Source organism: Mobula birostris, chromosome 12, assembly GCF_030028105.1.
Source record: "Mobula birostris isolate sMobBir1 chromosome 12, sMobBir1.hap1, whole genome shotgun sequence".
NCBI lineage: Eukaryota > Metazoa > Chordata > Chondrichthyes > Myliobatiformes > Myliobatidae > Mobula > Mobula birostris.
The window spans coordinates 58,503,967-58,516,965 of record NC_092381.1 but is presented as its reverse complement, the minus strand read 5'-3'; the positions used below and the strand labels follow the sequence as shown (position 1 = coordinate 58,516,965).

The 12,999-nt window shown below is 40.5% G+C and overlaps 1 protein-coding gene across 1 annotated transcript in view; it reads left to right on the top strand.

Moving 5' to 3' along the window:
• lrrc7 (leucine rich repeat containing 7) overlaps nucleotides 1-12,999 on the top strand; it is a 631,001-nt gene that overhangs the window by 240,113 nt on the left and 377,889 nt on the right. Inside the window, exon 4 of the mRNA XM_072273841.1 lies at nucleotides 8,611-8,677. The gene's annotated coding sequence lies outside the window, so the exon portion shown is untranslated. The remainder of the gene's footprint in view (nucleotides 1-8,610; nucleotides 8,678-12,999) is intronic.

Below are 12,999 nucleotides of genomic sequence, written 5' to 3'. Positions count from 1 at the left end.
TGTTGAGGGGTCTTTAATGATGTACCGTGTCTTCTGGAGGCATCGACTCTGAAAGAGGTCTTGGACAGAAGGTAGGGAGACCCCAGTAACCTTCTCTGCTCCCCTAACCACCCTCTGCAAGGCTTTTTTGTCAACAGCACTGCAGCTGGAGTACCAGGTTGTGACGCAAAAGGTCAGCACACTCTCAACCACACCTCTGTAGAATGTAGTTAAGATGTTAGTGGGGAGTGATGGTTGTTTAAGCTTCCTCAGAAAGTGCAATCTCTGCCAAATTCACAATCCCAGTGGTGTTCCTGGACCAAGTGAGATTGTCCGAGATCTGCACCCCAAGGAACTTGATGTTTTCCACTCTCTCCACGGTGGAGCCACTGATGCTGCGGGGTGTGTGCTCAGGCTGAGACCGTCTGAAATCGACGATCATCTCCTTGGTTTTGGTGACGTTAAGCATTAAGTTGTTATCCCTGCACCAACTCTCTAGGGGTTTGACCTCCTCCCTGTACATTGTTTCATAATTTTTGCTGATGAGCCCCATCACTGTGGTATCATCAGCAAATTTAATGATCAGGTTCCCTTGAATCTGGCTGCAAAGTCATGTGTTAGCAGTGTAAACAGCAATGGGCTAAGCACACAGCCTTGTGGGAATCCAGTGCTCAGTGTGATGGAGTCAGAGATGTTCCTGCCAACACGGACTGACTGTTGTCTCTCTGTCAAGAAATCCAGAATCCAGTGGCACATGGCAGTGTTAAGGCCAAGCAGCGACAGTTTTTCCATTAGTCTCTGCGGGATGATGGTATTGAACGTTGAACTGAAATCAATGTACAGGATTCTGGCATGTGTCCTTGTTGTCCAAGTGAGAGAGCTAAACAATATTAGTTGGAAGTTTACGTACAATTGTTTGATCTTACAAGTGGCAGCTCAAGTCAAGTCGTCACTTTTTATTGTCATTTCAACCATAACTGCTGGTACAGAACATAGTAAAAATGAGACAATGTTTTCCAGGACCATGGTGCTACACGAAACAATACAAAAACTACACTGAACTACGTAAGAAAAAAACACAAAAACTACACTAGACTACAGACCTATCCAGGACTGCATGAAGTGCACAAAACAGTGCAGGCACTACAAAAAATAATAATAAATAATAAACAAGACAATAGGCACAGTAGAGGGTATAGTAGGTTGGTGTCAAGCCAGGTTCTGGGTATTGAGGAGTCTGATGGCTTGGGGGAAGAAACTGTTACATAGTCTGGTTGTGAGAGCCCGAATGCTTTGGTGCCTTTCTCCAGATGGCAGGAGGGAGAAGAGTTTGTATGAAGGGTGCGTGGGGTCCTTTATAATGCTGTTTGCTTTACGGATGCAGTGTGTAGTGTAAGTGTCTGTGATGGCAGGAAGAGAGACCCCAATGATCTTCTCAGCTGACCTCACTATCCGCTGCAGGGTCTTGCAATTGAGATGGTACAATTTCTGAACCAGGCCATGATGCAGCTGCTCAGGATGCTCTCAGTACAGCCTCTGTAGAATGTGGTGAGGATGGGGGGGTGGGAGATGGACTTTTCTCAGCTTTTGCAGAAAGTAGAGATGCTGCTGGGCTTTCTTTGCTATGGAACTGGTGTTGAGAGACCAGGTGAGATTCTCCACCAGGTGAATACCAAGAAATTTGGTGCTCTTAAAGATCTCTATGGAGGAGTTGTTGATGTTCAGTGGAGAGTGGTCGGTCCATGTCCTCCTGAAGTCAACAGCCATCTCTTTTGTTTTGTTTATATTCAGAGACAGGTTGTTGGCTCTGCACCAGTCCATTAGCCGCTGCACCTCCTCTCTGTATGCTGACTCGTTGTTCTTGCTGATGAGACCCACCACGGTTGTGTCATCGGCAAACTTGATGATGTGGTTCGAGTTGTGTGTTGCAGCACAGTTATGGGTCAGCAGAGTGAACAGCAGTGGACTGAGCACACAGCCCTGGGGGGCCCCTGTGCTCAGTGTGATGGTGTTGGAGATGCTGCTTCCAATCCGGACTGACTGAGGTCTCCCAGTCAGGAAGTCTAGGATCCAGTTGCAGAGGGAGGTGTTCAGGCCCAGTAGGATCAGCTTTCCAATCAGTTTCTGAGGAATGATTGTACTGAATGCTGAATGAAATCTATGAACAACATTCGAACGTACGTGTCTTTTTGGTCCAGGTGGGTTAAGGCCAGGTGGAGGGTGATGGCAATGGCATTGTCTGTTGAACGGTTGGGATGGTACGTGAACTGCAGGAGGTCTGGTGAGGGGGACAGCAGGGACTTGATGTGTCTCATGATGAGCCTCTCGAAACACTTCATGATGATGGATGTGAGTGCAACGGGACGGTAATCATTGAGGCAGGACACTGAAGACTTCTTCGGCACGGGGACGATGGTGGTGGCCTTGAAGCACGTAGGAACGATGGCGCTGCTCAGGGAGATGTTGAAGATGTCAGTGCTGTGTTTAGAAAGTTGAGCTGGACAAACATGAGAGCCCCTAGCCCAGGAAGTGAATATCCACTACATATTCATTTTCACAGAGAATTCTGAGTACTAATTTTGTAACCCTGGAAGTGTTGAGAGTGTACCTAACTGTGTCTCAGATGCATCTGTAACAGCATTATGGTTGACCGAAGCCAGGACAATAAATCAGCCCATGCAGAAGTTCATATAATTATATTTAAGCAGAGCTCAATAACATTTAAAAAAATGTACAGGTATATTTATTTTAAATCGACAGGTACTGTCTTTTAAAACCTTTTTCCTCACAAAAATGATTTTGTGCAGCCACAGATTAATATTTTTTCATTCTTCAAATCTTCCACTGACTAGGAGCACAAAATAGTGATTTCTTTAGATGAAGGGTAACTGTTGATTTTAAGAAAATTACAAGATTGTTTTTTTAGATGTGACAATAGAATGTCTTAGTAGAATTGAAGCAGAAGTGGGTCTTGCTGATTTCAGAAATTATTTAGAAAGTGTTCTGCCTATGTAAGCATATTTTAAAATATTATTGATATTGATGTATAGCATAGATGGTAAGAATTACTTTTGGTTTTTATAGTGTAAACCTGTACATGAAAGCATTTATTTTCTTTAAGTATTTTTTGTTATATTGTGCACAACTGCAGGGTGCAATTTTGCCCACTCGATATAGATTTCCCAATTCTGCTATGGAGTGTTTATGATTCAAATGATGGGGAATTCATATTTGCATTGTTTTTATCTAAGCCAAATTGTTGGACATCACTTTTCCTCAATTTCAAAACTCAGGTGAATATCTGAGGAAGTGCACTGGAGACCCTTCCTCTATGCTGTGATACCAGGCGTGGAGTTAGGACATACAGAGTTGTACTGCACAGAAACAAGCCCTTTGGTCCGACACATCCCTACTGACTGTGATGCACATCTACATTAATCCCATTTGTCCACATTATGCCTGTAACCTTTACTGCTTTCCTGTCAAAGTACCTGTCCAAATATATTGTATCTGCCACTCCACTTTCTCTGGAAGCTAGTTCCATGTAACTGCGACCCTCTGTGATTAGTTCAGAGGCAAATCTCTACTTTGTTTGTCTATAATCATAGCTTCCTAAAGATTGTAGATTTGGTGATTTATCTGGAAATTAAATTGATGTTTTACAAAAGTGATTCTGATTATAAATAAGTTTTTAATTTTTTGGAATAACCAGTGCTGTTATTAGAAGGCACATGTGCATTAAATCTATTATATTTTGCTGGAAGCTGTTTGGGGAAAAACTTAATTTGAAGACTAGTCAGTGATTACATCATTGAAGCACATAATTTGGTCTAATCAGTTTATATTGGTATGCATCTATGGTGGATGCAATTTTCTCCAAGATATTTATGTTTCAGTCAATTATAAAAATTTTGCTTTGGATACTTCATTTTATGTTCTAAAAAATTACTGAAGTTCACTAATTAAAAAGAAAATGGGCATTGTGTTAAAAGTCATTTGTCTGCCAAGGAATCTCTTCCTGGAAAGTAAAAAAAAAATGCCGTGGCACTGTTTCAGAAATATACACAGAACTTTGGTGACCTAACCGATGCTTGTTCCTTACTTAAAATTACTTTAAATTCTGTGCCAGGACTGAAATCCTGATTGTCAAAAGCCCTTTTTGTCAAATGAAAATGGTGATAAATTTAGCTTAATCACATTGGTTAATGTAAAGTGGACGTTGGTAGGTTCTTTATTAGCGAGGGCATCAAAGGTTATGGAGAGCAGGTTGGAGAATGGGGTTGAGAGGGATAATAAATCAGCCATGGTTAAATGGCAGAGCAGACTCGATGGGCTGAATGGCCCAATTCTGCTCATGTGTCTTATGGTTTCATGGTCTTATAAACATCATCTTAAGTGACTAGTGTCTTTGCTAAGAGGTAGCTACTGTATGTTTTCCATAAATCTCAGGGGCAGGATGTTAGTGGATATTTGTAAAATTCTTCCTCACATATACAGTATGTCAGTAAACAAAAATTGACAATGACCTGGATCATAGCCTCTGTGTGCACAAATCCAAGTTTGCTGAGAGCTGAGCTTTATACATGTCATCATAGATTGAGCAAGTTCACGGCAGTTTGGTCATTAGCTCTGCTCACACTTTTTGTTTTTGGAGGTGTTGTGGTTTGTCTGAAGTTTTATGGAGATGAAATGTGACATGACAAAAGAATATTTCAAAGAAGTGTTGGGGTAATGATATAACCTTGTGTAACACTGGTCTTCAGTGAAAGTTGGCTCTGTTGTAAAGTTAATTTCAAAGCTTGCTTTGTCAACATGGGGGAAATGTAAAATGGAAGCAAATTATTGAAGAAACACAGATTTGAGAATGTGTTTCACAGTACCTTCCCATTAATAAAGGAAGGCTTTAGTGAGGTTGAAAATTTGATTACAGCTCCACCTTCAATGCTATAATTCCAAGGAAATACATCACCAAACTCCAGACCCTGGCAATCAATGCTTCACTCTGAAACTGGATCATTAACTTTCTGACTAACAGACCACAGTCAGTAAGGATAGGCAGCCACACCTCTGTCACAATTACTCTCAACACTGGTGCTCCACATGGTTGTGTCCTTGGCCCTTTACTTTGCTCCATGTACACTCATGACTGTGTGGCCAAATTCTGGTCTAACTCCATCTGGAAGTAAGCAGATGATACCACTGTCGTGGGCCTTATCTCAAATAATTATGATTTGGAGTATCAAAGGAGATAGCGAGCTTAGTAACATGGTGTCATGACAGCAACCTTTCTCTTGATGTCAGTAAAACTAAAGAGTTAGTTATTAACTTCAGGAATCGGAGTAGTGCACATGCCTGTGCCTGCATTAATGGTATTGAGGTTGAAACTTCAAGTTCCAATGAGCGAACACCAACAATCATCTGTCCTCGTCTAACCCCATAGATACCATGGCCAATTAAGCTCTTGAATCCCCCTACTTTCTCAGAGGGCTAAAGAAATCGGCATATCCCTGTTTACTTGTACCAACTTTTATCCATGCAATGTAGAAAGCATCCTATCTGGATGTATTATGGCTTCATTTAGCATCTGCTCTAAATGTGACCACAACAAAACTGCAGCTAGTTGTAGATACAGTTCAACACATCACGATAACCAGCTTCCCCGCCATGAACTCTGTCTATACTTCTCGCCGCCTCAGTAAAGATCCTACACGATCAAAGACCTCACCCACCCTGGACGTTCTCTCTTCACCTCTCTTCTATTGGACAGGAGATTCAAAATCCTGGAAGCACATAGCAGGACGGCTTTTGCCACATTGTTATAAGAATATTAAATTGTTCCCTAGTACGTTAAGATGGACTGTGGAGCCCACAATCTACCTCATTATGTTGCACTTTTTTGTTTACCTGCACTGCAATTTCCATGTAGCTGTTACACTTTATCCTGCATTGTTATTGTTTTACTTGTTCTATTTCTGCACTGTATGTGATTTGATCTGCATGAACAGTGTGTAAGATAAGCTTTTCACTATATGACTATAGTAAACCAATTCCAGTTCCAACTCCTTTAATTTTTCTTGGAGTTGTGCCATGTAGGCTGTGATGACTGTACCTTAAGACGAACAAAGTCCATACATTTAAGAAACAGCTTCACAGCCACTGGAAAGAAATGGTTGAGAAGAATGTTGGCAAATGATTTTTGCTGTGGCTGTGGGCAAGTCCAACGTGCATTATTGTGATTTTCCAGTTTAATCCCATTAGTTTTATTTTCACCATCTGTGTGGTTAAAATGATAAAGTTTCAACAAAATGCATCTACATCAATTGCCTTCATTGGACCTCTTTCTAGTGATGATGACAGTAATTTCTACTCTGATTTCTAAGCAAAGGAATCAGCAGTTTGACAGCTTTGTCCTTTGTTCCTATAACACCCAGTATATACCTAGAGAAAATATTTTCAGCTGTTATTGCCAAGATGAAATAGATTTGGCATTGGTGGTGTAAGTATTGACTAGCCAGAAAATGAACTTACACATTTCTCCTGCATACTGGGAACAATAAGCTTATTAACCTTACTGATGACACTTAACTTCAGTTGAAGTACAGTTAAGAAATTCGGTCTGGAAATTCAGTTAGGACATGTAGGAAGTGGTAATATTTCTGTGGGTCCAGGTGACTGTATCTTGAGAAACTCATCCCAGTTGTAACAGCTTGAGCTCCATATTCTGAAGCAGAAGCAGCAGCTGGGGTGACTTTGATGCATGTGCAAGGCACAGAACTTAGTTTGGAGCTAGATTGGGAAGGTAAGCTTAAGAGTTTGTATGTCAAAATAAAAAGCAAAAGTGAGGGAAGCTATGGTCACCTTATGGACAGGGACAAGTAGACATTTATTGTGGAATAAGGAAATGCCAGAGGAATTAGACAATTATTTTGTGTCTGTCTTCATGGAAAAAGATGCACAAAGCCTGTTAAATATATTAGTGGATCAGGAGTCTATCAATAAAAAAAACTAAAGAAGTTCATTGTTATAAAAATGAGAGATATTGGTGAACTTAAAAGTTAATAATTCCAGGACCCTATTATTTCCATACCAGAATTTTAAAGGAGGCAACTTTAGAGGTAGTGAATGCTCTGGTTCTCATCTTCCAAAGTTCTGTAGGTTCAGCATTTGTTCCTTTAGACTGAAGTGTCCTTACTATGACTCCATTATTTAAGCAACAAGGGAATGAGAAAATGGCAAATCTACCAATATGTTAACCTTGCATCTGTGGCACTGGAAATGCTAGAATCTATAATGAGTTTTGCAATGATAGAATACCTCATAGAAGAACAGGATTGAGTTGAGACAATATAGATTAGTGAAAGGTAGTCTGCAGACGTTCTTCCGGAATGTGATTAGCAGCATAAAAATTGTAATCAGTAGATGTACTGCATCTGGGATTTTGGGAACAGATTGATAAGACTCACTTGAGTGGTTATTCAACAAGTTGCACAGGGAAGTAGGGATCATATGCTGACGTCCATTGTGAACTTGTTATCTGATAGGAAACAGTGGGGATAAATAAATCTAAGCTTCGAGCAATGACTGGCAATCTTTGGTTCTCTCACTCATCTCAACCCACTTGACTCTACTCTGCAGCTAGCTGTAGAGAGAATTACTTGACATTCTTGGTGATTATGTCCAAGTGAATGGCAATCCTGTATGCCAAATCAAACTAAAGGCTCTTTTGTACTTAAAGGTTTCAACTGGATTCTTCTCTCCCTTGGACAGCATGTGATATTCTGAAAGCACAACCTAAAAAAAAAAAATCATGGTTACAGTACCTTGATAAATCTTTGAGTACTGTTAGATAATCACTCGTGGTTTCCCCTAGCTTTTGAATTCGTGTATGAGTTTATAGCAGTTCGACCCACAAATTACTGTCAGTTGAAGAATTCTTCCAATCTCTGATCCACCTTCGCAAATGAAACCCTGCCCTTGTGTGAAGTTATTAAGTTGGAGAATGTGTTGTAATACACTGTGGAATTGATTTCTATTAAGTAATATTGCTTCCTTCCTTTTCCTCACCACACATTCAATGCCTGTGTATGTTCAGCAATGTCTAGCAGCTCAAGAATATTATTTGCCTTGAAAAAAAATCTCCATTGTCTACTTCAAGGATGCCAGTTATTTATATACTTTGATTATACGCTCATTCCCAAGTTGCCTGTGAAGTCTACATATGCTTGGGCTTGATTTTCATTCATTTCGTGCTAAACCAGTGCTGCCGTATTTGGGCTTCTTGTGCATTTGCACATTTACTCTCAATTTATTCCTCTCTATGCAGACATGAACAATCTTTCTCGCTTTAATTTTGAATCAAAACTGGTGGGTACAGCTTTAAGAATCATTACGGCTGCTTCATAATTATAGGCAGTTTTCATGAGTTTTCTTTGCCTCCCTCTGACCTGATCCCTGGGACCCACACAGAATCCACTTAATGATGTTATAACCAGTAGGCTAAACATTCAGAACTCATTTCTGCAGTTTCTTATCATTTTTCCATGCAGCTGCACAGTTTTCAGTCCATGAGTTAAGAACACCTCTTTAAAAGGCGAAATGTTGATTTTTTTCCCTGATTTTTTTTTTCTTTAGTTTCTCCAATCCTCGTCGCCATTTATAATGTATCCTAAGGTGGATCTTGGATGCTGCTGCAGTGCTGGTAAGTTCTTCTGACAATGGTTACAGTTTGGGGGAGCTTGAAACAAAGGTGTTTAAATCCAACATCAGAAACTCCCTACATGCTATGTTCATATCATACATCATATATGCTTGTGATATATTCTCTGACTACCAGACTTATTTACATAATTAGATACAAATACTGCATAATCACTGCAAATAATTGTAGTATTCTTACACCGGTTGACATTTATTAATCCTGTGCAAATCCAGGAAATCAGGTCCTCCTTTGTTTAGTATCCTTTGCCATAAATAATTAAAAAATGAAAATTGTAGTTTATGAATGGAGGCTGCAGCTTCTGAAATCTGGAGCTAAAAAAACAAACTGCTGGGGGAGCTAGGTGGGTCAGGCAACATTTCTGATGGGAGATAGAAGATGTTTCATGTCAAGGCCTTTATCTGGCTTGAGTAGTTGAGGGGAGATAGCCAGGATATAAAAAATGGAGGGAAGGGTAGTAGGTAAAGGGTGGATCCAGCTGAGGAGGGTGAGAGTTGGATGGGGAGGGGGAGTGGGATTGGTGTCAGGAACTGAGAGGTGATAGATGAAGACAGCTAAGGGCTGCATGATGGTATCTGAAAAGAAAGAAAGTGCATGGAACCAGACAAAGGAGGTGTTAGGAGGTGTGTAGGAGTAACTGATAAATGAAGAGGTGAGAGGGAAAAAAGGAGTAGGTTCCCTCAAATTTGAAGAAAGTGTTCATGCCATTGGATTGTAGACATTAACATTATTATTTGTTTTATTCAAATTATATCTATTGATTTAATGAAAATTTATATTCAGATAGTGTTTTGAATCTCCTACATAACCCACTGAATCTAAATGTGAAGCAGCAGAATTAAAATAAGCAAAATCAGTGATTAATTTAAAAGGATGGTTTTGAAACGGTTGAACATGCTAATTAACTAGCTCATACTGTCATCTTAAATACAGTTTAATCAGAAATAATCGTAAAAACAGAGGGATCTGAGAAGTTAACATAATGCTTTACCAGAATGTGTTTTTAAAAAGTCCTTACAGACATACTTGAAGTAACTGCAACATTTATGTGGTTGATGCAGATTTAGAGCCTAATCTTACCTATACTGCAGATTCAATTGAAATACTTTTTCAACAACGGGCTTCATGGGTCTTCATCCAATCCTACACCCAAACCTTTAACTTGACATTTAAGGTCATTCAGTGCTATGATGAAAGGCCATTCTCAAACTACATATTATGCAACAATTTATCAAGGCCCATTCATAATTTCCTAAGGAAAATAATATCAATTTCTCTTCTATTCTATGTTAAGCCTTCTGATCTCAGTTGGAGCAGAGGTAGAATTGACTTCATATTGCTGTTGATGAAGAAGGGATTTGAAAGCAAAGAAAAACTGCAGATGTTAGGAATCTGAAACAAAAAAAAACAAAAATTGTTGGAAGTACTCAGAGGTTGAGCAATTTCTGTGGTTCGAGTTGATAATTAGAACTGGAAAAGGTTATAAAACAGGCATATTCAAACATGAGAAAAAGGATGGATGGAGAGGCAAATGTAGACTTATTTGTGATGTTTTCTATAAAATGGTTTGCCAATGGTCACTGCTTATAACTTATTGTAGGTAAACAAAAGCCTGGGATATGATATGCTTCTGAACTTGCACAGCATATTATCAACTTTTTTGAAACATTGTTTTCCTGTTGATTTATCCATTTCATATCCATATTTGCAGTGCAGCATGACACAATTAAACTTCTGATTAGATATGCACTTCAGCCCTCGTTAATGATAAAGTCAGACTTGGGGAGCTTTTTTTCAATTTAAACTTAAAGATTGTCATTATCTTTAGAAGTAATACAAAAGTTAGCAAATGTAGAAAGTAAATTAAACTCTTTGCCTTCTCAGAATCAATATAATGACACATTGAGGCTTTTACAGTTAAGATACCCTTAGTTTATTACATGAACTATCATTGGATCTCAACACCTTTCTCTGTAATAGATCTTGACTTCCTGACAGAAAGACCTCAGTCAGTCCATGTTGGCAGAAGTATTTCTAGCTCCATCACGCCGAGAATCAACACCCCCAGGGCTGCGAACTCAGCCCTTTGCTGTTCACACACGACGGCACTGCAGGATCCAGTTCAGCCTGAATCATCAGTTTCACTGATGAGCAACAGTGGTTGGCCTCATCGACAATGACAATGAGATGGCGCACAGAGAGGAGGTGGAGTGGCTAGTAGAATGGTGTGAGCACAACAATCTCTCAATGTGGACAAAACCAAAGAGATGATTATGGACTCCAGGGAGGTGCTGGCTGAGCTTTCCTTTCTGCATTTAAGCCATTCTTCTGTGGAGAGAGTTGGGAGCACCAAGTTTCTGGGAGTGCACACAATGGATGGCACAGCTGGTCTCTCAACACCACCTCCAGCCAGGGTATCAAAGGGTATGGGGTGAAAGCAGGGGAGGGGAGATGACTGGAAGAATTGAATCAGCCCATGATTGAATAGTGGAGCAGAATTGATGGGCCGAATGGCCGACTTCTGCTCCTATATCACATGGTCTTATGGTCTTTAATCAAGAAAGCACAGTAGCGTCTCTACTTCCTGAAGAGATTGAGGTGAGTGAGACTCTCCCACTCACTCCCGATACTAACCAATTTTTACAGGAGCACAATCAAGAGTGACCTGACCTGCTGCATCACTGTCCAGCAGGGGAGTTGCAAGGCATCTGAACGCAAGGGATTGCAAGGACTGCTGAAAGGGTTATCAGGGTCTTTTTCCAACTATCAGAGATATTTATCTGGAGCACTGTGTATGCAGAGCATTTAACATTGTCAATGATCTCTCCCATCCAACCAGCAATCTCTTTGCTCCCTACCATCAGGCAGGAGGTACCAGAGCATTAGAACAAGAACTCTTAGGATGGGAAACAACTGCTTCCCCCAGGCAGTGATGCTACTAAACTCCTTGTCACCACCTTGGTCTCATTACATATCAAGCACCTCTAGCATTATACTATTTACTTTTCAACTTGTGTCATAATTGCACCTTTTTATTTGTGGTTATATTATGTTATGTGTTGCGTGTGTGAGTTGTATCCACTGTGTTGTTCACCTTAGTCCGGAGGACTGTTGTTTTGTTTGGCAGTATATACATGTACAGTTGAATGACAATAAACTAAACTTGAACTTGAAACTCACTAATGCTTTATTGGTTTTATTATGCACAATGTTTTATTAAGCACTATATGCTTAGATGCTTTGGTATAGCTGAAGGTTCCTTCTGTTATTGTATTGTATTAGAGCAGCGGATGTAGTGTATATGGATTTCAGCAAGGCACTTGATAAGGTACCCCATGCTAGACCTATTGTGAAAATAAGGAAGCATGAGATCCAAGGGGACATTGCTTTGTTATCCAGAATTAGCTTGCACACAGAAGGCAAAGAGTAGTTATAGTCATATTCTGCATGGAGGTCGGTGACCAGTGATGTGCTTTGGGGATCTGTCCTGGGGCTCCTACTTTTTGTGATTTTTATAAATGACCTGGATGAGGAAGTGGAGGGATGGATTAGTAAATTTGCTGATGACACAAGGTTTGGGGTGTTGTGGATAGTGTGGAGGGCTGTCAGAGGTTACAGCAGAACATCGATAGGATGCAAAACTGGGCTGAGAAGTGGCAGATGGAATTCAACCCAGATAAGCGTGAGGTGGTTCATTTTGGTAGGTCAAATATGATGGCAGAATATAGTATTAATGGTAAGACTCTTGGCAGTGTGGAGGATCAGAATGATCTTGGGGTCTGAGTCCATAGGACACTCAAAGCTGCTGCGCAGGTTGACTCTGTGGTTAAGAAGGCATGTAGTACATTGGCCTTCATCAATTGTGGGATTGAGCTTAAGAGTCAAGAGGTAATGTTGCAGCTCTATGGGACCCTGGTCAGACCCCACTTGGAGTACTGTGCTCAGTTCTGGTCACCTCACTATGGGAAGGATGTGGAAACCATAGAAAGGGTGCAGAGGAGATTTACAATGATGTTGCCTGGATTGGGGAGCATGCTTTATAGAATATGTTGAGTGAACTTGGCCTTTTCTCCTTGGAGCGGCGGAGGATGAGAGGTGACCTGATTAAGGTGTACAATATGATGAGAGGCATTGATTGTGTGAAAAGTCAGAGGCTTTTTCCCAGGGCTGAGATGGCTAGCACGAGAGGGCACAGGTTTAAGATGCTTGGAAGTAGGTACAGAGGAGAAGTCAGGGGTAAGTTTTGTATACAGAGAGTGGTGAGTGCGTGGAATGGGCTGTCGGCGACGGTGGTGAAGGCGGAT